General features: G+C 42.7%; 1 long non-coding RNA gene and 2 pseudogenes across 1 annotated transcript in view; 2 read left to right on the top strand and 1 right to left on the bottom strand.

Moving 5' to 3' along the window:
• LOC125175117 (uncharacterized) overlaps positions 1 to 26,115 on the bottom strand; it is a 72,482-nt gene that overhangs the window by 15,928 nt on the left and 30,439 nt on the right. The gene's annotated exons all lie outside the window — the stretch shown is intronic.
• On the top strand, positions 13,640 to 14,251 carry LOC125175116 (ubiquitin carboxyl-terminal hydrolase isozyme L1-like; annotated as a pseudogene).
• On the top strand, positions 20,917 to 21,023 carry LOC125175882 (uncharacterized; annotated as a pseudogene).

The raw sequence follows: 26,115 nt of genomic DNA on the forward strand, positions 1-26,115 counted from the left end.
GGCCCTCGCAGGTTTCCAGGTATGAGACTGGCTAAAATGAGCTGAGAAACATTAGAATAAACAAAAACAAAACAAAAGAAAACAAAAGACCAAATTTAAACAGTGGGGCTTGAGGCATCTGAAGAACAAAAATTGGGATTTCAGTGCTTGGCGTATGGAAAGAAAAGAACCAGAGATTAGCAAACACCAGGTATGATAACCGGATTTAAGAAGCTGTCAAGAACGGGGCACCTGGGGTGGCTCAGTCGGTTAAGCCTCCGACTTTGGCTCAGGTGATGATCTCACGGTTTGTGGGTTCAAGCCCCGTGTCGGGCTCTGTGCTGACAGCTCAGAGCCTGGAGCCTGCTTCGGATTCTGTGTCTCGCTGTCTCTGCCCTTCCCCCTGCTCACACACACACACACACACACACACTCTCTCTCTCTCTCTCTCTCAAAAAAAAAAAAAAGCTGTCAAGAAAAACTTATTCTGATTCTGGTTAAAATGGCATGAAGACTTTATTCAGGATGATTGCTGTCGGTGTCAAGACTATTGCAATAGGGAAGACACAGCCGGCTCAACCCTGACAGGTAGGGAGTTTTAGTCGAGGAGCAGCGTGAGGGGGCCAGTGGGTGGGAACTTAGGAAGAGGAGACATCAAGGGTAGGGGGATTCTTGTTAAATCGGCCCCGACAGGATTCCTACTGGGAGGGGGTGGGGGTCAAGATCAATGTCCAGAAGAAGCCCCAGATGAACCTGAAGTTCGGTCTAGGAGAGTCTTGTCAAAGCAGCCCCAACTGAGAAGCACATAAACACAGGGTGGGAACTGGAGGGCTACACAGGTGCTAGAATACAAATCTAAACTACCTTGTACAATATCTGTACCTATGCATAACATCTTATCCATTGCTTATTTATAATACTTTATACATATTCTAATATTTGTCAGCTATTAGTTTTTTTCTTTCCTCAAAATAGACTTGATAGATGATTAAGAAACTTTAGACCCGGCTCAGCAAAAACCATATTTAAATTTCAATCTCCTCTTTCCCGAGAGGCTAACATCTTGACGAATACTGATGAAATCTCACGACAGCACATCAAAGATGTAGGAGGTTTTGGCCTCAAATTGTCTGAGAGATTTTTCAACTACAATTGTGAAATCGGTCTCGTTAATCTTGGAGAAACTACAGAGAAAGGAAGAAGCACTAGAAGGTCAGCATTGGGCAAAAGTGTGTCCCAATTACACAGACGGTCTGGGTCCATTCATTGAATGTTCAGTGGATCGACTATGTGACTTAAAAATGTGCAGAAACTTGCCAGAAATGTGTACAGAAGTGGCGGAGTGAAAGCCAGAAAAGTCAGGAACGTGGTTCCCCGCAAGGAAGGAGGGAATTCCTCTTTGGGCAGGACATATCATGGGCTTCTGGGATTCTTCCAACACTCAGCTTACTTACGGTGAATCGTTCCAGGGATGTCTGACGCATAGTTATTTATCAATTAGTACATATTTATACTTTACGCGCCTTTATGTAGTGTGTGGCATTACACGATTAAAAGCTTTAAAAAAATAGTTTGTTCTAATTTTCAACAAACACATGGAAGCTTCCAGAAATTGCAAACCAAAAGAACCCTTGAAAAAAAAAATTCTAGGATAAGTTACAAAACTGACAGTTTGAGGGCTTGGAAAAGAAAGTGGTGATGCTGGGCGCCAGCATGGGTTTATTTAGATCAAGTTGAGCCAAAAGCATCTGAATTTGGTTTTGCATAGAGTTACTAGGCTAGTGGGTCATGGATTGTAGAAAACATCTGGAAAGATCTCTCAGGTTATCTCTGTGGGCCAAAGAGAAATGTTAGCTGGCCCAAAGGAAGTTTATGTGGAGGATACTGAGGTTGGTTTGCTGTGGATGATGTAAAGCGTGGCTGCAAACGTTTTGATGCCCTTTGTATAGAGCGGTGAGGTCTATGAAGCGTCATGTTTAACAGCCTCCTCTCTGAGGAAAGAAGCCCTGATTCCTAGTATTTGCCAGTTTCTGTGGTGTAAAATTTTTTGCGAAAGATTTGATTTCTGGGGCACCTGGGTGACTCAGTCTGTTGGGCGTCCCACTTCGGCTAGAGTCACGCTCTCACAGTTTGTGAGCTCAAGCCCACATCAGGCTCACCGCTGTCAGCACAGAGCCTGCTTCAGATCCTCTGTGCTCCTCTCTCTCTGCCCCTCCCCTGGTCACACTCTCTCAAAAAGAAATAAACATTAAAAAAAAAAGAAGAAGAATTTATTTCTAAGTAATCTCTACACCCAACATGGGGTTCAAACTTACAACCCAGAGATCAAGAGTCACATGCTCTACTGATTAAGCCAGTCAGGGGCCCCTATGGTGTAAATATTCCCACCATGATCGATGTCTAACATGGCTGTGTTTAACAACTGACTCACAAAATTTTTTGAGAATTATGCTGGCTCTACTACCCTACTGGGTCTATGGCTCCTCTTTTGGATCTAGGCAGGTTTGTGACAGCTTTAATCAACAGTCCAGGGGCATCTGGGTGGCTCAGTCAGTTAAGCGTTGGACTCTTGGTTTTGGCTCAGGTCATGACCTCACAGTTCGTGAGTTTGAGCCCCACGTCGGGCTCTGCGCTGACAGGGATGGAGCCTGCTTGGGATCCTCTCTCTCCTTCTCTCTCTGCCATTCCCTGCCCTCTCTCTCTCACAATAAATAAACTTTAAAAACAAAACAAAACCCCAGAGGCTAGAAAGTGGGACACTCAAATTCCAAGCCTCTCTTGCAGCTAGGTGTGGCCATGTGACAGTTTTGGCCAATGGGATATGGGCAGAAATCTCTGGGAAGGTTTTCTCTTGTGAATTAAAAAGGCAAATACTTAAGAGAGGGTTTTTGCTCTTTGTGCTTTGTCATGTCTCATTTATCCTGCCTGGAATGTGGATATGATGGTCTGAGGTTCGGCAGCTATCCTGTGCCAAGAGGAGAAATTGGGTTCTAAAGAAAGTGGAAGAGGGCAGAAGTCCTGGGTTATCTGCCTCGACATCTCTTATGACATGGAAAAAGTAAAATCTTTCTTGCTTGTTGGGATAACTGTTGTTGGGATATCCCTTGTTGGGATAGCTGTTACTCACAGCTGGAGGTGATCCCACTGGACTTACTTCAGAGAAGCCAATTTGTAGCAAGTTGGATGACTGAAATCAGAGAAGTTAAATCTGGGCTGGTTTCATGGGAGTGTGACCTGTGTGATCACACAAGAGTGCACACCGAGAAGGGCCCACACTTATTTAATGCTCCCTTATCTTTATCTTGAAAATCTAAATAATTTTTGAAAATGAGGCCCTGCAATTTCATTTTGTTTATTTATTTTGAAAGTCATCTCTACATCCAACGTTGGGCTCAAACTCACAACCTTGAAATCGAGAGTCGCATGCTCTACTGACTGAGCCAGCCAAGTGCCCCTGCATTTTCATTTTGTGCTGGAGCCCACAAATTAGTCAGTTCTGGGTTTAATGAACCAGTGTGACCCTAAATGGAATCTGTATGTAAATGGATTTTGTATGTAAGTTGTATTCTCAAACTTGGTCACTCGACATTTTTCTTAAAGTCACAGAAGAGGACATAGAAAACATAATGAAATTTATAAACAGCACAAAATTTGATATATTATTAGTTAGATGTCAGATATAATATTTAAAAAGAAATCTAAATAGTCACAAAACCCAAAGCGAGAAGATGACATTTAAGAAGAGATCAATGAGAAGCCCTTTATTCGGAATTTTTTTTAAACACACAAGGTCAGAGGGGCACCTGGCTGGCTCATTTAGTAGAGCATGCGATTCTTGATTTCATGGTCATGAGTGAAAGGCCCACGTTGGGCATGGAGCCTACTTAAAAAAAAAAAAAGTAAAAAATGTAAACACACAAGGTCAGAGCTATCCATGTGGAACGAACTCTGTTGTAAAGTCAGGGAATCCGGGTTTTGCCACCAGCACTACTGTGTGTCTAAAGGAAATCACCATTTCCTTGGATCATGATACCTTCATGTGCAGGGTGAAGGAATTAGCTAGGTAATACCAGGTCAATCTGATGATTCTAAGTGAGGTACTGAACTTGGGCTTGGAAATCTTTTTGTCATATAGTGAAATTTAGTAAGGGTATTTCATCTGAGAAGGAGCCATGTACATATTTCCTTAAAGCCTGGAGCTGGTGTGGTACCAGGTGAGTGGGTGAGAATTGGTACCCACTCACCTTGCCCAGTCTTCTTTACACACACATGCACACACGCACATGCACACACACACACACACACACACACACACACACGTTTCTATAATAAATATAAATATATGTACACATACTGGTTATAAAGCAAATATATATAATATTTATGAACCATTAGATTTTCATCATTTTATTATAGTTACCCAGAATAGACCACTCTATCCAATAAAAGTTTATAAATATGTCTGCCATGAGAATAGCTGAAGTAATATTTTATTAACGTTTCCAAAAACATGTTGGTTAGTTATTGAAGAGTAAAACAATAAAACAATCTAGGTGCCCCAGGCCCGAAAGACTGTTAACAAAACAGAATTTGCCACCTTGTCTTTTGTAAGGATTACATGAGGCGATCCGAGCAAAGTGCTCGGGACACAGTAAGCACTCAGTACGTGAGTTGTTATAATGATATATATATTCTTCACTTAATTAATCATGGCTAAACTGCCAGCGTACACCTTTGGCATCAAAGAAGTGAAATTCAAGGAAATCCAATCAATGAGAGCTAGAGATGAAGGCTACCCATCTTTGACAGGAGAATGTAACAGTGGGAGAGAAGCCCAAGGCTGCAAACTCTGTTCCCCAAATCAAGGAGTCCGCCATCAGTGCGGTCATGAGGACAACTGTGAGGTGGTGGTGCCACCTGGTGGTCACCAGACGACAATTCTGTGGGGACTGAAGCTGGATTTGATAACCAGGGACAGGACAGTGTGGCTGAAAGACAGTGGATTTTGGAGTTAGGCATCTGAGTCCCCGATCACAGCTCGGCCATCTGCTGGGGGTCTTGGGTGGATTACTTAACCTTTCTTAGCTTCCTTTCCTCTGCTGTAAAAATAGAGCTACTAACAGGGTCGTTGAATGGAGTCTGGCTATGTCCGCCTGCAGGTGATGGGGAGTATCTTGGTAACTTTGCAAGGGGGGCAAGTTTCCAGATCCTCAACTTGCACTTGCCCTCTGTCCCTTATGGATCTGCCTGACAACTAGTGTGGATGAACTGTCGAGCTGGGTTTCAGTCTCCCTCCCCTTTCCTAGGGCTCTTCCCTGAATCCACCCTTAGTCTAACTAAAGTGCGCTGTTGTGGGGGCAGGGGGGGGGGGAGCATCAAACAAAGGGACAAATGGAAATCTCTGTGCCTGCAGTGAGAATATGAATGACTAATGACAGGACAGCCAGTCCTGATAAATCAGGTCATTTCCCATGCATTGTCTTAAGCAAAATTAGAGGAGGACATAATTGAACGGCTCATTACTAGATCATTAAAATTAATTTAATGAAAGATCACTTAATGATTTCTGACATATTATGCTGAAGGAATTAAAAGAATTAGAGGGATATCGGTGTGATAAAACTTCCAGACCACTTACTGATCTATGTGAAGCTGGTCTCTCAGAGGATGCATCCTTTTTAGACTTATTATTAAAAAAATTTTTTTTTCAATGTTCACTTTGTTTTTGACAGAGAGAGAGACAGAGGGGGTCAGGGTCAGAGAGAGAGGGAGACACAGAATCCAAAGCAGGCTCCAGGCTCCGAGCTGTCAGCACACAGCCCGACGCGGGGCTCGAACTCACAGACTGTGAGATCATGACTTGAGCTGAAGTCGGATGCCCAAACAACTGAGCCATCCAGGTGCCCCCTTTTTATACTTGTTATTAAATGATTTTGGATTCATAGGCAGTTGCAAAGGCAATACAGAGAGACTGATGTACCCTCCGCCCAGTTTCACCCAGTGATTAATCTTCTGTAGCTATAGGACAGGAAACAGACGTGGGGGCAACGTGTGTGTGTGTGTAGTTCTATGCCTTTTTTTTTTTTTTTAATTTTTTTTTTCAACGTTTATTTATTTTTGGGACAGAGAGAGACAGAGCATGAACGGGGGAGGGGCAGAGAGAGAGGGAGACACAGAATCAGAAACAGGCTCCAGGCTCTGAGCCATCAGCCCAGAGCCTGATGCGGGGCTCGAACTCACAGACTGCGAGATCGTGACCTGGCTGAAGTCGGACGCTTAACCAACTGCACCACCCAGGCGCCCCGTTCTATGCCTTTTTAACACATGTGCAGATTCACATCACCACCACCACAATCAAGGTCTGGAAGCTCACCTTGAAGATCTTCCTTATGCTGTCCCTTGACTGTCACATCCACCCTTCCGGTACCATCGTTAACCCCTGGCAACCACTAGTTTGTTCTCCATCTCTAGAATTCTGTCATTTCGATGGACTTGACAGATATATTTAGAATGCTGCATCCCAAAGCAACAGAATATACTTTCTTCTCGAGTGCACATGGAACATTCTCCAAGATAGATCACATACTGGGTCACAAAACAGCCCTTCATAAGTATACAAGAATTGAAATCATATCATGCATACTTTCAGACCACAATGCTATGAAGCTTGAAATCAACCACAGGAAAAAGTCTGGAAAACCTCCAAAAGCATGGAGGTTAAAGAACACCCTACTAAAGAATGAATGGGTCAACCAGGCAGTTAGAGAAGAAATTAAAAAATATATGGAAACAAATGAAAATGAAAATACAACAATCCAAACGCTTTGGGATGCAGCGAAGGCAGTCCTGAGAGGAAAATACATTGCAATCCAGGCCTATCTCAAGAAACAAGAAAAATCCCAAATAGAATTGTCATTTCAAGAATGTTACATAAATGGAGTTATACGGTATCTGACTTTTCCAGATTGACTTTTTCTTAGTCTTCATAATGCCCTTGAGATCCATCAGAGTTGGTACATGAATCAATCTTTTTGTATGCTGATGTGTACGTCTTTCTACACAAAGAATGGGGACAGAACTGATGCCAAAGCCCTATTCATTCTAGCAGTAATTTTTATCACCAACAAGATAGACTCAGTGTCACCAAAAATCATCCATCTCATGAAGATATGTATTTCTTTTCTTTTCTTTTCTTTTAAGTTTTATTTTTATTTAAGTAATCTCTACACCCAATGTAGGCCTCAAACTCCCGACCCTGCAATCAAGAATTACATGCTGTTCTGACTGAGCCACCCAGGTGCCCCGAATATACATATTTCTAATAACACAACTTTCTATGTTTAATAACTGTCAGCGTTTTTGTTTTAATCAATTATATACTGCTGATCACTGTAATTGTAAATCCAAATAAAGAAAACTCAAACCTTATAACCTATAATCATAGGAAATTGAAAATATTTCAATTTATATAATTTAGTTGGGCAGAAATGATGGATGATCAATAAAAGGTCTTCAAACATGTATTGTATTAGGAAGAATTCTGTAGGCGATATGGCATAAAAATATCAGTTGAAGGGGGAAATGATGCAAATTTCTGGCTGTTAAAATGAGTTTGTTCAGTGTTTTGTAAATGGATAATGATGGGTGTTAAATCTCTGGGGTACTCAGGTTTCAGCAAACACATTTGCAGGTGATCCCAGAAGTTTGTTTTGCGGTAAAAAACACTTAACATGAGATCTACTCTCCTAATAAATTCTTATGTGTACAGTACAGAATTGTTAACTGTAAGCACAATGTTGTTCTGCAAATTTCTACAACTTGAGACTTTACACTTGAAAAAATGATCTAAGAGTTTTACCTGAAAATGTCAGTATCTCCAATACAGGAGAAATTACATCCTTTGCACTTAACATGAAAAGTGGTTGTTAAAATGTTAAAGCAAACAAAAATTAAGTGAAGTGTTAAAACTTTAAAAAGCATATGGGACGGGAACCTGGGTGGCTTAATCCGTGGAGAGCTACTCTTGACTTGGGCTTAGGTCATGATCTCCAGGTTCCTGGGTTTGAGCCCAGAGCCCAGCTCCGTGCTGGCAGCTAGGAGACTGAAGCCTGCTTCATATTCCATGTCTTCGTCTCTCTCTCTCTTTTTGTACCTCCCCCACTCGTGCTCTCTCTCTCTCAAAAATAAACAAACATTAGGGGCGCCTGGGTGGCGCAGTCGGTTAAGCGTCCGACTTCAGCCAGGTCACGATCTTGCGGTCCGTGAGTTCGAGCCCCGCGTCAGGCTCTGGGCTGATGGCTCAGAGCCTGGAGCCTGTTTCCGATTCTGTGTCTCCCTCTCTCTCTGCCCCTCCCCCGTTCATGCTGTGTCTCTCTCTGTCCCAAAAATAAAATAAACGTTGAAAAAAAAAGAATGATTTAAAAATAAACAAACATTAAAAAAGAATTTAAAGGCATATGGCAGGGAAAAAGGAAAAAAAAAACAACACGGGGAACAGTTCTTCAAAGTTCTTCTAGGATGTGAATAAAAATGTTGAATCACCGGTGTTACCAATTGGTTTTAGCAAAGTGGTTTTGAAAATCCATGACGTAACGCATGTAACATGAACAAGGTGGCCCTGTTAGTAATAGTATTCCCATAAATGTTCACTGGCACCCTGGTAAGAAACCAATCTGTACTGGGATAATTTCAGTGTGAGTAACCAAAATCTGACTCATACCGGATTAAACAGAAAAGAGAATTTATTGGCCAAAGACTTAGAAGGCTGGGGTGAATGGATTCACATCCTTAGCTGGAAACTTTGGAAATCCCATCTCTCCAGCTGTTCTGGTTTTAGTTTCCTCTCTGCCGGTTTCACTTAGGGAGAATCTTTCCCTTGAGGTGCCAAGATGGCTGTGGGTGGTCCCGGGCTCCCACCGTCCCAATTTAGCAATCCCAGTGCAAAGAAAACTTCTTACCCAACAAGTTCAGTGAAAGTGCAGGAATTGGGTTTTATTGGCCTGGCTTAGATCATGTGACCATCCCTGAGCCAATGGCTGTGGGAATGGAAGCCCCTGATTGGGTAGGTCTGGGTCATGTGCCCACCCTGAACCCGAGGAAAGGGTCAGCTTGACTTAAGCCCCTGGAAGTGAGAGTGAAGGAGTAGAGAAAGAGCAAGAATCCTACCGGAAGGCAGAATGGAGAATGCATGCGCCAGCGTGATGGAAGGCTTCACATTATCTTTCAGACAGCAGGGATGCACTGAGTTCTAGGGGTTAGAAAGATACATCAGTCATAGGTCTTGTTCATTATTAACATATGTGTTTTGAGTGAATTAATATAGGTAAAGTGCTCAGAACAGTGTCCAGTGCAAAGCAAGTACGTGATCACTACTGTGTTAGGTCAGGTTTCCTACAACAGGGCCTCGGGGAGTCTTGTTCTAGGGATTTCCTGAGGGGTGGCTCTCAGGAGAAGGGGAGTGAGGGAAGCAGGGTGGGGTAGGGACATGGTTAACTAAGCAAAGGTGTGCTTGCAGCAGGAGACTGGTCCCACAGGGAGCTCTGGGCCATGAATCGCACCACAGACCTGGTTCCAATTAGAGCAGGGAGCCGGGCAGTCACCAGCTGTGGGCTGCTGGGGATGGGCTGGAGGAGCGTGATAACCCCCTGGGCCCTGTGCTCCTGCCCCGCAGAGTGCGATTCTCCGGAGAAGGGGTAGCTGTGAGCAGGAGCTGACATTAGGAGCACCACTGCTCTAATCAAGGGAATCAGGCTGGGCATCAACAGCACCTACCACGGCTCCTACCAGTTTTCATGGAGGGCACGGAAACAAAGGTAAATAAGGAAGAGTTCCTGTATTCCATGTAGGAATTTCATTTTCACTCGGGGAAAATACAAGGAGCATGGGGTCTCCCATGGAGTGCTCCTGACCCTCAAGGCAGAAGGGCCTGCGGGAGGTGAGAGCTCAGCAGGCAAGTTAGAGGGCCTGGAGAACCCATTCTGGGTCCCTCATGTAAGTGGAATCATACAGTATTTGCCTTTTTGTGACTGGCTTATTTCATTTAGCATAATGTATTCAAGGCTCATTCATAATGCAGCATGTAGTGTAAATATCTGACACTAAGCTTTTGATGCTGAGGCATTCTGTTTTTGTTTTTTGTTTTTTTTTTAACCAAGTGAATTTGTTTTTTATTTTGAGAGAGCATGCACGCTCGAGTGGGTGGAGGGGCAGAGAGAGAGAATGAATCTCAAGCAGGCTCCACGCTGTCAGCATGGGGAGGCTTTCATTTAAAAAGACATTCCTTTTGAGGCACCTGGGTGGCTCAGGTGGTTGAGCATCTGACTTCAGCTCAGGTCACGATCTCACAGTCCGTGAGTTCGAGCCCCGCGTCGGGCTCTGGGCTGATGGCTCAGAGCCTGGAGCCTGCTTCCGATTCTGTGTCTCCCTCTCTCTCTGCCCCTCCCCCGTTCATGCTCTGTCTCTCTCTGTCTCAAAAATAAATAAACATTAAAGGAAAAAAAATAAAAAATAAATAAAAAGACATTCCTTTTGAGGCGCCTGGGTGGCTCAGGCGGTTGAGCATCTGACTTCAGCTCAGGTCATGATCTCGTGGTTTGTAAGTTTGAGCCCTGCATCAGGCTCTGCACTGATAATGCAGATCTGCTTGGGATTCTCTCTCTCTATCCCTCCCCCACGTGCATTCTCTCTTTCTCTCTCTCAAAATAAAGAAACTTTTAAAAGTAATTAAAAAAAAAAAGACATTCCTGGGGCTCCTGGGTGGCTCAGCTGGTTAAGCGTCTGACTTCAACTCAGGGCATGATCTCATGGTTTGTGAGTTTGAGCCTCACGTCGGGCTCTGTGCCGACAGCTCAGAGCCTGGATCCTGCTTCCGATTCTGTGTCTCCCTCTCTCTCTGAGCCTCCCTCGCTTGCACTGTCTCTCTCTCTCAAAAATAAATAAATATTAAAAATAAAAGACATTCCTTGTGAATAAACATATTGCCAGCGGTATGACACAGCTACCAATAAAATGACCAGATAAAGAGGTAGGACTCCCCTACCCATGAAGTTCCTTTTATGGAAACTCTAGACAGCCTAGATACCTGACCACTCGAGTGACCCTGCTCCCGCTCTCCCATGCCCTAATTTCAGTTCTGATGCTTCAAATTAGCCAGGAGACACCCCACCCTCTGACCCTAATAAAGGCAGAGCCCTAGGTCTGTGCTAATCTCTCTCTCCCCACAGCTGTAACATGTATCATAATTTCACTTTTTTGAGTTTAAATGTTTATTTACTTTTGAGAGAGAGAGAGAGAGAGAGAGAGAGCATGAGCTGGGGAGGGGCAGAGAGAGACACACACACACAGAATCCAAAGCAGTCTCCAGGCTTTGAGCCGTTGGCACAGAGCCCGACATGGGGCTCGAACTCATGAACCGTGAGACCATGACCTGAGCCAAAGTCGGATGCTTCACCGACTGAGCCACCCAGGGCCCCTCAGAATTTCATTTGTTTTAAGGCTGCATAATATTCTATTGTATAGATATATCATCCTCTGCGCCTCCATGGTCTGTCGATGGACGTTTGGGTTGTTTCCTCCTTTAGCTACTGCGAATAATGCTGCTATAAATGGTCCCCGCCTTCAGTTCTTTTGGCTACAGTCCCAGCAGTGGGACTGCTGGATCATATGGTAATTCTACAAGTTAAACTGCTCGACAATGGCCATACCATTTCACATGCCCAGCAGCAATGCACAAGCGTTCTAGTTTTTCCACATCCTTGCCAATGCTCATTATTTTCCATGGGGGGGGTTATTTTAATGTTCATTTATTTATTTTAAAATGTTTTTATTTATTTTTGAGACAGAGAGAGACAGAGCATGAGCAGAGAAGGGGCAGAGAGAGAGGGAGACACGGAATCTGAAGCAGGCTCCAGGCTCTGAGCCATCAGCCCAGAGCCTGACGCGGGGCTCGAACTCACGCACTGCAAGATCATGACTGGAGCCGAAGTCAGACGCTCAACCGACTGAGCCACCCAGGCGCCCCAATGTTCATTTATTTTTAAAATTTATTTATTTATTTTGTGAGAGAGAGAGAGACTGGGAGGGGCAGAGAGAGGGAGAGCAGGCTCTGGGCTGTCAGCATAGAGCTTGATGCGGGGCTCAAACTCATGAACCGTGAGAGTATGACCTGAGCCAAAATCAGGAGTTGGACACTTAACTGAGCCACCCAGGTGCCCCAGGTTTTTTTCTTGTTTTTTTTTTTTTTTTTTTTTTAAGATTTTATTTTTAAGTAATCTCTACATCCAGCGTGGGGCTTGAACTCACAACCCTGAGATCAAGAATTCCGCGTTCTCCCTACTGAGGCAGCCAGCCGCCCCTCCATGGGGAGTTTTGGAGCTGTCCGCACCAGTGCACTCTTCAAGAGGCTGGAATCAGTACTAGCAGTGCTGAGGTCCTTGCTTGGTTAACCATCTCCCTGTCCCCACTGGCTTGCCTCCCTTCCCCGCCTCCGAGAGCCTCCCCTGTTCAAGCCTGTGTGGTGATTCTGGTGTGGGGCCAGGCCGAAGAAGCACCACCACACTTCCCAGGGACGCAGGGCCCAGGGCACAACCCTTCTCCCACCTCCGCCCCTTTAAGGACACCGCCATTGAGAAATGAACACCTTCTTAGGTTCTGGCGTTTCTAGCTTAACAAGTGCAGGCGGCAACCCACTCCTCTCGGAATTTGTCATGGGGGCTGCTTCCTTGCACACTAGTTGTAAGAGTTTCCACCGAGAGTGAGGCACAATAGGATGCCATGTGGGTTATTCTTCGTTTGTCGTCCACACCCACGGTCCACCCTTCTCAGCCCTGTTACGTGCCCTCCGGGGCTGGCCCCTGTGGATGACCCTCTGGGTTGCCTCCACTTTGGCTTCCTGTGCATGTGGCCAGTGAGAGGTACAAAGGAGAGATCAGAGAGCTCGGGTCTTTCTTCCCCCACATCTGTGCTCCATGCACTGGCGCCTGGCTCCTTCTCTCGGGCTCCACGAAGCTCAGCAAGCCTGTTTACTCCCCTTGCCTCTGCTTACCCTCTCTTTGCCTCCATCACGGTTATTGGTCTCAAGGGTCTTCACTCTCCTTCTTTGTATCCATTATCCTTGCGTGCCGCTCTGTAAACGGATGCTTTGTTAAATTCTTTCCAGAGTTCCGTTTGAGTGTACCTTCAGTTTAAGAAAGCTCTGCCCATGGGCAAGGGCAGGAAGGGGTCACAGGACTGTGGTATGATTTCTCTTTTATTCGTCACTGACATGGTGTAATGTTGTTGATGTCAGTGAGATCGAGGAGAGAAAATGCAGCCCTGTGGATTTGAGAGGGGCCCGGCTCTACACGTGCTACGCCGCACATTCATTCTTCTCTCCACCTGCTGTCACATCAGGAAGGTGGACTTACTGGAGGCTGCTCAGTGTGGAGAAATACATCAACATGAGATCAATTCCTCCAACCTTGTGGAAAGGTGGAATCAACCTTTTTTTCATGCAAATTACTTTTTTTGAAGCTTATGCATCTGTAAAAAATTTTTTTAAGTTTGTTTGTTTGTTTATGTATAATCTCTCCACCCAAGTTGGGGCTCAAACTCACAATCGCAATATCAAGAGTCGCATGTTCTCGGCTGTTTTTCTTCTCTGGATACTGGCGCAGCCTGCGGTCCATGAAGATGCAGCTCAAACTGCTGGAGATTAACCTTGAGATGCTGAACAAAGTGCTGGCCTGGCTGGGGGTCGCCGGCCAGGGCCGCTTCGAGGACGTGCTGGGGCTGGAGGCGGCTCTGGGCTCGCGACCAGCGCTTGCCTGAGCACTGCTGCTTCTGCTGCTGCTGTTTCCCCTCACGGCCCAGCAGGAGACCTTGAGGAAGAAAACAGACTGGAGACCAGAAGGGAAGAGAAGTCCGTCCTAAGGGGCACTTCATGCAGCGGACCATCGGGAACTTGAGAGGTACCACTGGACTTACACAGGCGGTGGCCAGTAACCAAGACAAACTGGAGTGTGAGGACGGGGTCAGTCCTGAAACAGATTCTTTCTGAAACGGAGAAGCTGTCCCCTGAAGGCAGAGCAAAATGCTTTGAGAAGAATGAGGCCATTCAGGCAGCCCACGGTGCTGTGACACAGGAAGGCCAATGTCGGGGAGATGGCAGAGTGAATTTCCATTTGATGCTGTTTACCAATGTGGATGGCCAGTTCTCAATGGACAAATGCCTTTTCCAGTAAACTGTGGCACCGGTTCAGAGGATGCATCGCTGCAGGAGGCCGCCAAGGTCTGAGTGTGAGCAACGGAGGTCCGTTGTCCTGTGGCGCTCTGCGAGGCGGCCTCATGCCCTAGGGGAGGGACACAGCCTTTTCCCCCCCTCTTCCCTTCACTGGGAAACCTGTCCCCACAATGCGGTCTAAAATGCGTCAGTACTCGTGGAACAGAGTGGTTCTCCTTTGGTTCTGCGGATAATGTTCTTACCCTCAACTAGCAGAGCTCAGCTGTTGATGGAGCAAAGTTTGATATATGGTCAGATGGTGAAGCATTTTTCTCCAACGTATGTATTGTACCTCAGTAGCTAATGCTTTAAATGGCTACTTTGTTTTTTTTTTAATATGAAATTTATTGTCAAATTGGTTTCCATACAACGCCCAGTGCTCATCCCAACAGGTGCCCTCCTCAATGCCCATCACCCACTTTCCCCTCCCTCCCACCCCCCATCAACCCTCAGTTTATTCTCAGTTTTTAAGAGGCTCTTATGGTTTGCCTCCCTCCCTCTCTTTTTTTTTTTCCTTCCCCGCCCCCATGGCCTTCTGTTAAGTTTCTCAGGATCCACATAAAAGTGAAAACATATGGTATCTGTCTTTCTCTGTATGACTTATTTCACTTAACATAACACTCTCCAGTTCCATCCATGTTGCTACAAAAGGCCATATTTCATTCTCATTGCCAAGTAGTATTCCATTGTGTATATAAACCACAATTTCTTTATCCATTCATCACTTGATGGACATTTAGGCTCTTTCCATAATTTGGCTATTGTTGAAAGGGCTGCTGTAAACATTGGGGTAAAAGTGACCCTATGCATCAGCACTCCTGTATCCCTTGGGTAAATTCCTAGCAGTGTTATTGCTGGGTCATAGAGTAGATCTAGTTTTAATTTTTTGAGGAACCTCCACACTGTTTTCCAGAGCGGCTGCACCAGTTTGCATTCCCACCAACAGTGCAAGAGGGTTCCCCTTTCTCCACATCCTCTCCAGCATCTATAGTCTCCTGAGTTGTTCAGTTTAGCCACTCTGACTGGCGTGAGGTGGTATCTCAGTGTGGTTTTGATTTGTATTTCCCTGATGAGGAGTGACGTTGAGCATCTTTTCATGTGCCTGTTGGCCATCTGGATGTCTTCTTTAGAGAAGTGTCTATTCATGTTTTCTTCCCATTTCTTCACTGGATTATTTGATTTTTGGGTGTAGAGTTTGGTGAGTTCTTTATAGATTTTGGGTACTAGCCCTTTGTCCGATATGTCATTTGCAAATATCTTTTCCCATTCCATTGGTTGCCTTTTAGTTTTGTGGAGTGTTTCCCTTGCAGTGCAGACTTTTTATCTCCATGAGATCCCATAGTTAATTTTTGCTTTTAGTTCCCTTGCCTTTGGAGATGTGTCAAGTAAGAAATTGCTGTGGCTGAGGCCAGAGAGGTTTTTTCCTGCTTTCTCCTCTAGGGTTTTGATGGTTTCCTGTCTCACATTCAGGTCCTTCATCCATTTTGAGTTTGTTTTTGTGTATAGTGGTAAGAAAGTGGTCTAGTTTCATTCTTCTGCATGTTGTTGTCCAGTTCTCCCAGCACCATTTGTTGAAGAGACTGTCTTTTTTCCATGGGATATTCTTTCCTGCTTTGTCAAAGATCAGTTGGCCATACTTTTGTGGGTCCAATTCTGTAGTCTCTATTCTATTCCATTGGTCTATGTGTCTGTTTTTGTGCCAATACCATGCTGTCTTGATGATTACAGCTTTGTGGTAGAGGCTAAAGTCTGGGATTGTGATGCCTCCTGCTTTGGTCTTCTTCAATATTACTTTGGCTATTCGGGGTCTTTTGTGGTCGAGTGCACATGGAACATTCTCTGAGATAGATCACATACTGGGTCACAAAACAGCCCTTCATAAGTATACAAGAATTGAGATCATACCATGCACACTTTCAGATCACAATGCTATGAAGCTTGAAATCAACCACAGGAAAAAGTCTGGAAAACCTCCAAAAGCATGGAGGTTAAAGAACACCCTACTAAAGAATGAATGGTCAACCAGGCAATTAGAGAAGAGGTTAAAAAATACATGGAAACAAATGAAAATGAAAATACAACAATCCAAACGCTTTGGGATGCAGCGAAGGCAGTCCTGAGAGGAAAATACATTGCAATCCAGGCATAGTTCAAGAAACAAGAAAAATCTCAAATACAAAACCTAACAGCACACCTAAAGGAACTAAAAGCAGAACAGCAAAGACACCCCAAACCCAGCAGAAGAAGAGAAATAATAAAGATCAGAGCAGAAATAAATATAGAATCTAAAAAAACTGTAGAGCACATCAATGAAACCAAGAGTTGGTTTTTTGAAAAAATAAACAAAATTGATAAAACTCTAGCCAGGCTTCTCAAAAAGAAAAGGGAGAGGACCCAAATAGATAAAATCATGAATGAAAATGGAATTATTACAACCAATCCCTCAGAAATACAACCAATTATCAGGGAATATTATGAAAAATTATATGCCAACAAACTGGACAACCTGGAAGAAACGGACAAATTCCTAAACACCCACACACTTCCAAAAGTCAAACAGGAAGAAATAGAAAACTTGAACAGACCCATTACCAGTGAAGAAATTGAATCAGTTATCAAAAATCTCCCAACAAATAAGAGTCCAGGACCAGATGGCTTCCCTGGGGAATTCTACCAGACATTTAAAGCACAGATAATACCTATCCTTCTCAAGCTGTTCCAAAAAATAGAAAGGGAAGGAAAACTTCCAGACTCATTCTATGAAGCCAGCATTACTTTGCTTCCCAAACCAGACAGAGACCCAGAAAAAAAGAGAACTACAGGCCAATATCCCTGATGAATATGGATGCAAAAATTCTCAATAAAATACTAGCAAACCAAATTCAACAGCATATAAAAAGAATTATTCACCGTGATCAAGTGGGATTCATTCCTGGGCTGCAGGGCTGGTTCAACATTCGCAAATCAATCAATGTGATACATCACATTAATAAAAGAAAAGAAACGAACCATATGATCCTGTCAATCGATGCAGAAAAAGCATTTGACAAAATAAAGCATCCTTTCTTAATAAAAACCCTTGAGAAAGTCGGGATAGAGGGAACATACTTAAAGATCATAAAAGCCATTTATGAAAAGCCCACAGCTAATATCATCCTCAGTGGGGAAAAACTGAGAGCTTTCTCCCTGAGATCAGGAACATGACAGGGATGTCCACTCTCACTGCTGTTGTTTAACATAGTGTTGGAAGTTCTAGCATCAGCAATCAGACAACACAAGGAAATCAAAGGCATCAAAATTAGCAAAGATGAAGTTAAGCTTTCACTTTTTGCAGATGACATGATATTATACATGGAAAATCCAATGGACTCCACCAAAAGTCTGCTAGAACTGATACATGAATTCAGCAAAGTCACAGGATACAAAATCAACGTACAGAAATCAGTTGCATTCTTATACACTAATAATGAAGCAACAGAAAGTCAAATAAAGAAACTGATCCCATTCACAATTGCACCAAGAAGCATAAAATACCTCGGAATAAACCTAACCAAAGATGTAAAAGATCTGTATGCTGAAAACTATAGAAAGCTTATGAAGGAAATTGAAGAAGATATAAAGAAATGGCAAAACATTCCACGCTCATGGATTGGAAGAATAAATATTGTTAAAATGTCAATACTACCCAAAGCTATCTACACATTCAATGCAATCCCAATCAAAATTGCACCAGCATTCTTCTTGAAGCTAGAACAAGCAATCCTAAATGGCTACTTTGGTTTGTGTCTGTATATTTAGGCCTCGGGTGTGGTTTAATTGTCCCTAAAAGAAACAAACCTTTTCTGATTAAAAAAAAAAAAAGAGTTGCATGTTCTTCCTACTGAGTTAGCCAAGCACCCCAAAATTTAAAAAAATTTTTTTACTCAAGTTTAATGAACACACAGTGCATTAGTTTAAGATGTGCAATACAGTGAGTCAACAATTCTATACATTACTCAGTAGTTCTCATCTCAATAAGTATATTCTTTTTAAAATTAAAAAAAACTTTAAAATATTTAATTTTTTGTAAATGTTTAGTTTTGAGAGAGAAAGAGAGACACAGTGTGAGTGGGGAGGGGGAGAGAGGGAGAAAAAGAACTCGAGGCAGGCTCCAGGCTCTGAGCTGTCAGCACGGAGCCTGATGCAGGGCTCAAACTCGTGAATTATGAGATCATGACCTGAGCTGAAGTCAGACACTCAACCGACTGAGCCACCCAGGCACCCCTCAATAACTATGCTCTGAATCCACTTCACTTATTTCATCCATTCCCCCACCTACCTCCCCCTGGTAACCTCCAGTTTGTTCTCTACAGTTAAGTGTCTGTATTTTTGTTTCTTTTTTCTTCATTTGTTTCTTAAATTCCACATGAGTGAAATCATATTTGTCTTTCTCCTACTGACTTATTTCACTTAGCATTATAGCCTTTATATCTATTCATATTGTTGCAAATGGCAAGACTTCATTTTTTATGCCACACCTTCTTTATCGATTCATCTACTGATGGTCTCCTGGGTTGCTTACATATCTTGGCTGTCAGTGTTTTCATTTTCTTTAGGTAAATACCTGGTAGTGGAATTACTGAATCATATGGCAATTATATTTTTAATTTTCTGACGAGCTGCTATACTGTTCTCCACAATGGCTGCACCGGCCTGTATTCCTACCAACAGTGCACAAGCGTTCCTTCTTCTCCACATCTTTGCCAATACTTGTCTCTTGTGTTTTTGAGACTAGCCATTCTGACAGGAGTGAGGTGATATCTCATTGTGGTTTTGGTTTGTATTTCCCTGATGATGAGTGATGTTGAACATTTTTTTTCATGTGTCTTTTGGCCATCTGTATGTCTCCTTTGGCAAAATGTCTATTTGTGTCCTGTGCTCATTTTTTAATTGGATCATTTGTGGGTTTTTGGTGTTGAGCTGTATAAGTTCTTTATATGTTTTGGATATTAACCTTTATTGAGCATGTCCTCTGGAAGTATCTTCTCTCATTTAGTAAGCTGTCTTTTTGTTTTGTTGATGGTATCGGTTATAAAAACATTTTTCTAGATATGTCTCCTGTGGCAAGGGAAACACAAGCAAAATAAAACTATTGGGACCACACCCAAATAAAAAGCTTCTGCAGAGCAAAAGAAACATCAATAAAACAAAAAGACAACGTAGTGAATGGAATCAACCTTTTATTTGTTGGTGAGAGTTCCTTGCTTGGTGTGCAATCTTCTAGATTAGAAAAAATTTGGCCAGGCTGATTCCACCATGAGATCAACAAATTTAATAAAATATATTTACATAAATCATTAATATATTAAATACATTAATTAAACACATCACATTTATTTAATGCCCATTCTGCTCCACATTCTGCTGAGCTCTACTTAATAATTCACAAATAGACCACAGGTTTGCCCCTATATTTTTGGTTCTTAAAAACATAAAATCTGTTTAATAAAATTGATTATGAGGTTTCTTAGCAGCCCCTCCAGCTAGATGGCTCCATGCAAGACAGCACCCAGGACCCCTCCTCAGGAAGTTCCCCCGGCCTGGCAGAAGCTCTTTCCCTGGGGTTTTCTGCCTTTGTATCCTTGACTTCAGTTTCCAAAAGGAAGTGTCAGCAGACAGCATGTCCTTTGGTTCTGTTGAGATTCTCCTTGGGAACCTGGTCTTCAAACTCCTCTTCTAATCTCACTTCTAAAGGTATCATTACTGTCCGTGGAGAGTTCCAAGGACTATGTCTTGAAGACTCTAAGGGAAAGTAGTTGGTATTTTTCCTCCATCATTTCGATTTTGGCTTGGTATGTCAAAGAGAAATTGTCGCTTTTGGTGACAAAGAAAAGGGAATACGTCAATGAAGGGATTAACTGGGCGTTAATTGATTCAGTGGATTCCCACTGTAGCCAAGGTGATGGTTAATTTTATGGGCCAACTTGGCTAGGCTGTGGTACCAGTTGTTTGATCAAGCACCGGTCTTGATGTTGCTGTGAAGGTATTTTTAGACTTTGAGTAAAGTCAGTTACCCTGCACAAGGTGGGTGGGCCTTATCCAATCAGTTGAAGACCTTAACAGAAAAGACTGAGGTCCACAGAAGAGAGAGGAATTCTGCTTCCAGGCTGACTGTGGACTCAAGACTGCAACTCTTCCTTGGGTCTGCAGCCTGCCCTACATATTTCAGACTTGCCAGCCCACATAATCATATGAGCCAGTTCTTTAAAATCAATCTCTTAAAACCAATCAATTTATTTTTAGTTATTTATTTGTATTTTAGAGGGAGAGTGCAAATGGGGAAGAGGAACAGAGGGAAAGACAGAGAATCCCAAGCAGTCTCCATGCTCAGTGTGGAGCCCAATGTGGGCCTTGATCCAACGACCCTGAGATCATGACCTGAGCTGAAACCAACAGCCAGACACTCAACTGACTGAACCACCCCGGTGGCCCTGCCAATCAATCAGTGTATATACATACATACAAACTATTGGTTCTGCTTCTCTGGAGAACACTGACTGACACAGTAGGATAAAAAGAGCCGACTCCACTTTCTCAGCAACTTTAAGGGCTACATAAAAGGCTGGAATTTAGTATTGCCAAAATTACCTCATGAATCTTAAGTTTTCAATAGGGACCATCTTTACACAATATTTGATGAGTGACACATGAGCTGTCCAAACAGTCCTCTGTGGCTACACTGACACATAGGTGATCCTTCCATCACAGCAAGTTTACTGCAGTGGTGACCATGAGACCTATAACATTTTCTGCTAGGCTCATGGAGCAGAGGGAAAGTAACAAGACTTTCCAATATTAGAAACAATTAAGGAATAAGAATTTCAGATCACTTGCCAAAATAGCAATTGGTATACTTCCTACAGTTTGACTTCTAGGGCCCTAAAGTAAAACAACTGAATTCCAAAGATTACAGGTGGGGAATTTTGGAAGAATGTCTATATTCAAGTGGAGATCAAAGAGGCCCAACAGAGGGGTGCCTGGGTGGCTCAGATGGTTAAGTGTCAGACTCTTGATGTCAGCTCAGGTCACAAACTCATGGTTCATGGAATCAAGCCCCGCATTGGGCTCTGTGCTGACAGCGCAGAGCCTGCTTGGAATTCTCTCTCTCCCTCTCTCTTTGCCTTTCACTGCTCGTGCACTCTCTCTCTCTCTCTCTCAAAATAAATAAATAGACTTCAAAAAAAAAGCCCAACTGAAAGAACTCTGGACTGATAATGGCAACTGTGGATTAAACAAAAGTTCTTTTTAAAGGGACTATTTTGAAGATTATGATTATGACTTTGCAGGAACTAGGGTGATTGGCAGTGGAAGAAATCACATGTAAAATTCCTTAAATAAAAATTTATTCACTTAAAAATAATAGTCCTCTTCCCCCGACACCAGAGATGAACAGATTGTTGTTTTTATGTTTATTTTCAATTGAGCATCAGTTGAAATAACCACTTGGGTATACAGGGCCTGTATACAGTACCTAAACTACATCAAACTAAAAATCTTCTGCACAGCAAAGGAAATAATCAACAAAGTGAAAAGGCAACCTATTGAATGGGAGAAAATATTTTCAAATCATTTCTGACAAGGGCTTAATAACTAAAATATATAAAGAACTCACACAACTCAATAGCAATATATCAAACCATCTGATTTAAAAACGGGTGGAGGATCTGAATAGACATTTTCCCCAAGAAGACATCCAGATGGCCAACAGACACATGAAAAGATGTTCAACATCATTCATCGTCAGGGAAATGCAAATCAAAATCACAATGAGATATCACCTCGCACCTGTCAGGATGGCTAATATCAAAAAGACAAGAAATAACAATTGTTGGTGAGGATGTAGAGAAAAGGGTACCCTTATATACTGTTGTTAGGAATGCAAGCTGGTGCAGCTATGGTGGAAAACAGTATGGCAGTTCCTCAAAAAATCAAAAATAGAGGGGTGCTGGGCTCAGTCAGTAGAACATGCAGCTCTTGATCTTGGGGTTGTGAGTTCAAGCCCCACATTGGATGTAGAGCTTACTTTAAAAAAATTAAAAAATAGGGGCACTTAGGTGGTTCAGTTGGTTGAGCGTCCAACTTTGGCTCAGGTCATGATCTCGTGGTTTGTGGGCTTGATCCCCACATGGGGCTCACTGCTGTCAGCTTGTCAGCACAGAGCCTGCTTCGGATCCTCTGTCCCCCTTTCTCTGCCCCTCCTCCACTTGCACTCTCCCAAAAATAAATAAATATTTTTTAAAAATTTAAAAATAAAACTAATATATCATGTGATTCCACTTCTGGGTATTTATTCTAAGAAAATAAAAACATTAATGTGAAAAAATATATGCATTCCCACGTTCATTCGCTGCAGCATTATTTACAATAGTCAAGACGTGGAAACAACCTAAGTGTCCATTGATGGATGACTGAATAAACAGGATGTGGTATACAATGAAATCCTGCTATCTGTGACAACATGGATGGACCTTGAGGGCATTAAGCTAAGAGAAATAAATCAGACAGAGGACAAATAACCATATAATCTCACCATATAACCCATTTATGTGTAGGGGCACTTGGCTGGCTCAGTCAGAAAAGCATGCAACTCTTGATCTCGGGGTCATGAGTTCGAGCTCTATGTGTAGAGATTACTTAAATAAATAAAACTTTAAAAAATCCATATATATGTGGAATCTAAAAAACAAAACAAACAAAAAACCAAGCTTATAGATACAGAGAACAGATTGTGGATGCTGGGGGGGACAGGTGGGTCAGGGGAGGAATGGGTGAAGAAGGACAAAAGGTACAATCTTCCAGCTATAAAATAAATATGTCCTGGGGATGTAAGGTGCCACATGGTGACTGTAGTTAATAATACTGTGTTTCGTATTTGAAAGTTGCTAAGAGAGTACAGCTTTAAAGTCTTCATCATAAGAAAGAAAAGAAAAAAAATTATAACACATTTGGTGAGAGATGTGAAGTAGAAATGTAGTGATCATTTCACAATATATACAAGTATGGAATCATTATGTCGTATACCTGAAACAAATATAATGTTATATGCCAATTATACCTTAGTAACTTTTTTAAAAAAAATATGTACTTAAAATAGCAGAATCATACACACAGTGTGAAATGCTCACACAATGAGAGTGACCCAGAAACTGAGAGCATGTGAAGAAATATTTGATTCAAATCTCCAATCTCCCTTCTGCTCCAGGGCATAGACTTACTGATGGGAATAGTAGGCAAAAATCTCCTTCATGATGTAAATTTATATTCTTTCATTCTTTCTATCTTTGCCCCTGCCCCCAATATGCATATATAATTAAGTTCATGTAAGTTATACATAAATGTATGTTGGAAGTGATCCTACATTAAGAGTGATGGCTGAGGCTACTGTCAGATTTGACTAAACAAATTGCCCGAGACTAGGGGGCACTTTATTTACTTATAATTTTTTTAAATGTTTATTTATTTGGGGGAGGGGGAGACAGAGCATGAGTGGGCGAGGGGCAGAGAGAACAGGAGACACAGAATCTGAAGCAAGCTCCAGGTTCCAAGCTGTCAGCACAGAGCCTGAAGCAGGGCTCAAACTCATGAACTGTGAGATCATGACCTAAGCCAAAGTTGGATGCTTAACTGACTGAGCCACCCAGGCGCCCCTAGGGGGGTGCTTTAAAGTGGCCTGATCTTGCAGTACGAGGCCTCTTCATAACTGTCCCCAAGGGGGTGTCATCAATTATTTGAGTTTGGGTAGAAATGTGTAAGAGACTACTCTGATCTTGGCATAAAAAAATACGAGAAAATGTAGGTCCATGGAATCTGTCCTACAAACTGCAGACTGGACTCTGAAACCATTGGTCTAAGTGCCTCCAAAGACTCAAGATCTTCTAGGGAATAGAAGCTCTATAATTTCATTTAACTACCCAAACAATTACAAATGTGGTCTACTCTTATTATTTATTTTAATGTTTGTTTATTTTTGAGAGAGACAGAGTGTGAGCCGGGGAGAGCCAAAAAGAGAGGGAGACACAGAATCCAAAGTAGGCTCTAGGCTCTGAGCTGTCAGCACAGAGCCTGACATGGGGCTCAAACACACAAACTGCTAGATCATGACCTGAGTCGAAGTCTGATGCTTAGCCGACTGAGCCACCCAGGTGCCCCAAATATAATCTACTTTTAGCATATAAAAGTGTTTCTAGAGGTGAAAAAATAATTATGCTTATAGTAAAAAATAATATCCTTAACATTTCTTTTCATAACACTGGCAGAAAGACTTTTCAAATTGAGTTTAGCTGTGATTCTTTTTTTTTTTTTTGAGTTTAGCTGTGATTCTTAACAGCCAGTCAGTCTTTATGGGATGTATATCTCAAATGAGACATAAAATACACATATGATATGATGCATATGTTCATTGGGAAGAGGCAGCTTCACTTCTGTTAGCTTTCCTGAATCCTGAGTCTAATGAAAATTTCAAATGTAGTTTTGTGCACAACAAAAGAGAATGGAAAAAAAATTTTTAATGTCTATTTTTTAAAGAGAGCATGCATACATGTGCGTGAGCCGGGGAGGGGCAGAGAGAGAGGGGGACAGAGGATCTGAAGTGGGTGCTGTGCTGACAACAGAGAGCCCGATGCAGGGCTCAAACTCTCAAACTGTGAGATCATGACCTGAGCCTGAGCTGAAGTCAGACGCTTAACTGACTGAGCCATCCAGGCGCCCTGAGAATGGAAATTTCTGATAAAATCTCCTGTTATGTTTCTTCTCAAACATCTTTGAATTAAGCTAAATTTTATTTTATTTTTTAAGCAGTTCTGAAGTTATCATCAGAAATGTAATTTAAGTCTGGTAAGGTTTATATAATATGAACATGAAACTGGTAGCCAGCCTCTAAGATGTTCACTATTGACCCCTGCCTCCTGGTGTCCACACCCTTGCACAGGTGTCCACCTTCCTAGCTTGAACCTGGGTTGGCCTGTGGGACCAGTAGGATGCTGTGAAAAGTGGTGGTGTGTGGCTTCCAAGGCTGGGTCATAACAGACATGGTGGCTCTCCTGGATCACTCACGCTGAGGGGAGCGGTTGACATCCTATGAGGATGCTCAAGCAGCCCCATGGAAAGGCTCATGCAGGGAGTAACTGAAGCCTCCCACCAACCTGCAGGCAAGTGAGGGAGCCATGACCCGGGCACATCCTTCAGCCCCAGTTGAGCCTTCAGATAATAGCAGCCCAGCCAATGTCTAACCACAACCTCAGGAGTAGCCTTAAGCTAGAACTACTGAACCATACCACTTCTGAAATCTACAGCCATAGAAATGATCAGAGATAATAAATGATTATTGCTGTGTAAAGACACTATATGTGGGGTGATTTGTTCACAACAATGAACAATACAGGAACATGATTTTATTTCAAACATCAGTTATATGACGACAAAATGACAAAACTAATCATGCATGATATCCATTCCTGTGGTTTATAATTGATATGATTCTTTCACGTTTATTCTTTAGTCATATTAGTGCCTAGATACATCTGTAGACATTCAAAACTGAGTATCATTATAAAAATATTTTTTTCAGTCCACGATTTCAATTTGGCAATTGTTTTTTAAGATTTTAATTTTTTGGGGCGCCTGGATGGCTCAGTCGGTTAGGCATCCGACTTCGGCTCAGGTCGTGATCTCACAGCTCGTGAGTTCGAGCCCCGCGTCGGGCTCTGTGCTGACAGCTCAGAGCCTGAAGCCTGCTTTGGATTCTGTGTCTCTCTCTGTCTCTGCCACTCCCCTGTTCACACTCTGTCTCTCTCTCTCTCAAAAATAAACATTAAAAAAAAAAATTAAAAAAAAAAAGATTT

The sequence above is a fragment of the Prionailurus viverrinus genome, chromosome C2 (genome assembly GCF_022837055.1).
Source record: "Prionailurus viverrinus isolate Anna chromosome C2, UM_Priviv_1.0, whole genome shotgun sequence".
Taxonomy (NCBI): domain Eukaryota; kingdom Metazoa; phylum Chordata; class Mammalia; order Carnivora; family Felidae; genus Prionailurus; species Prionailurus viverrinus.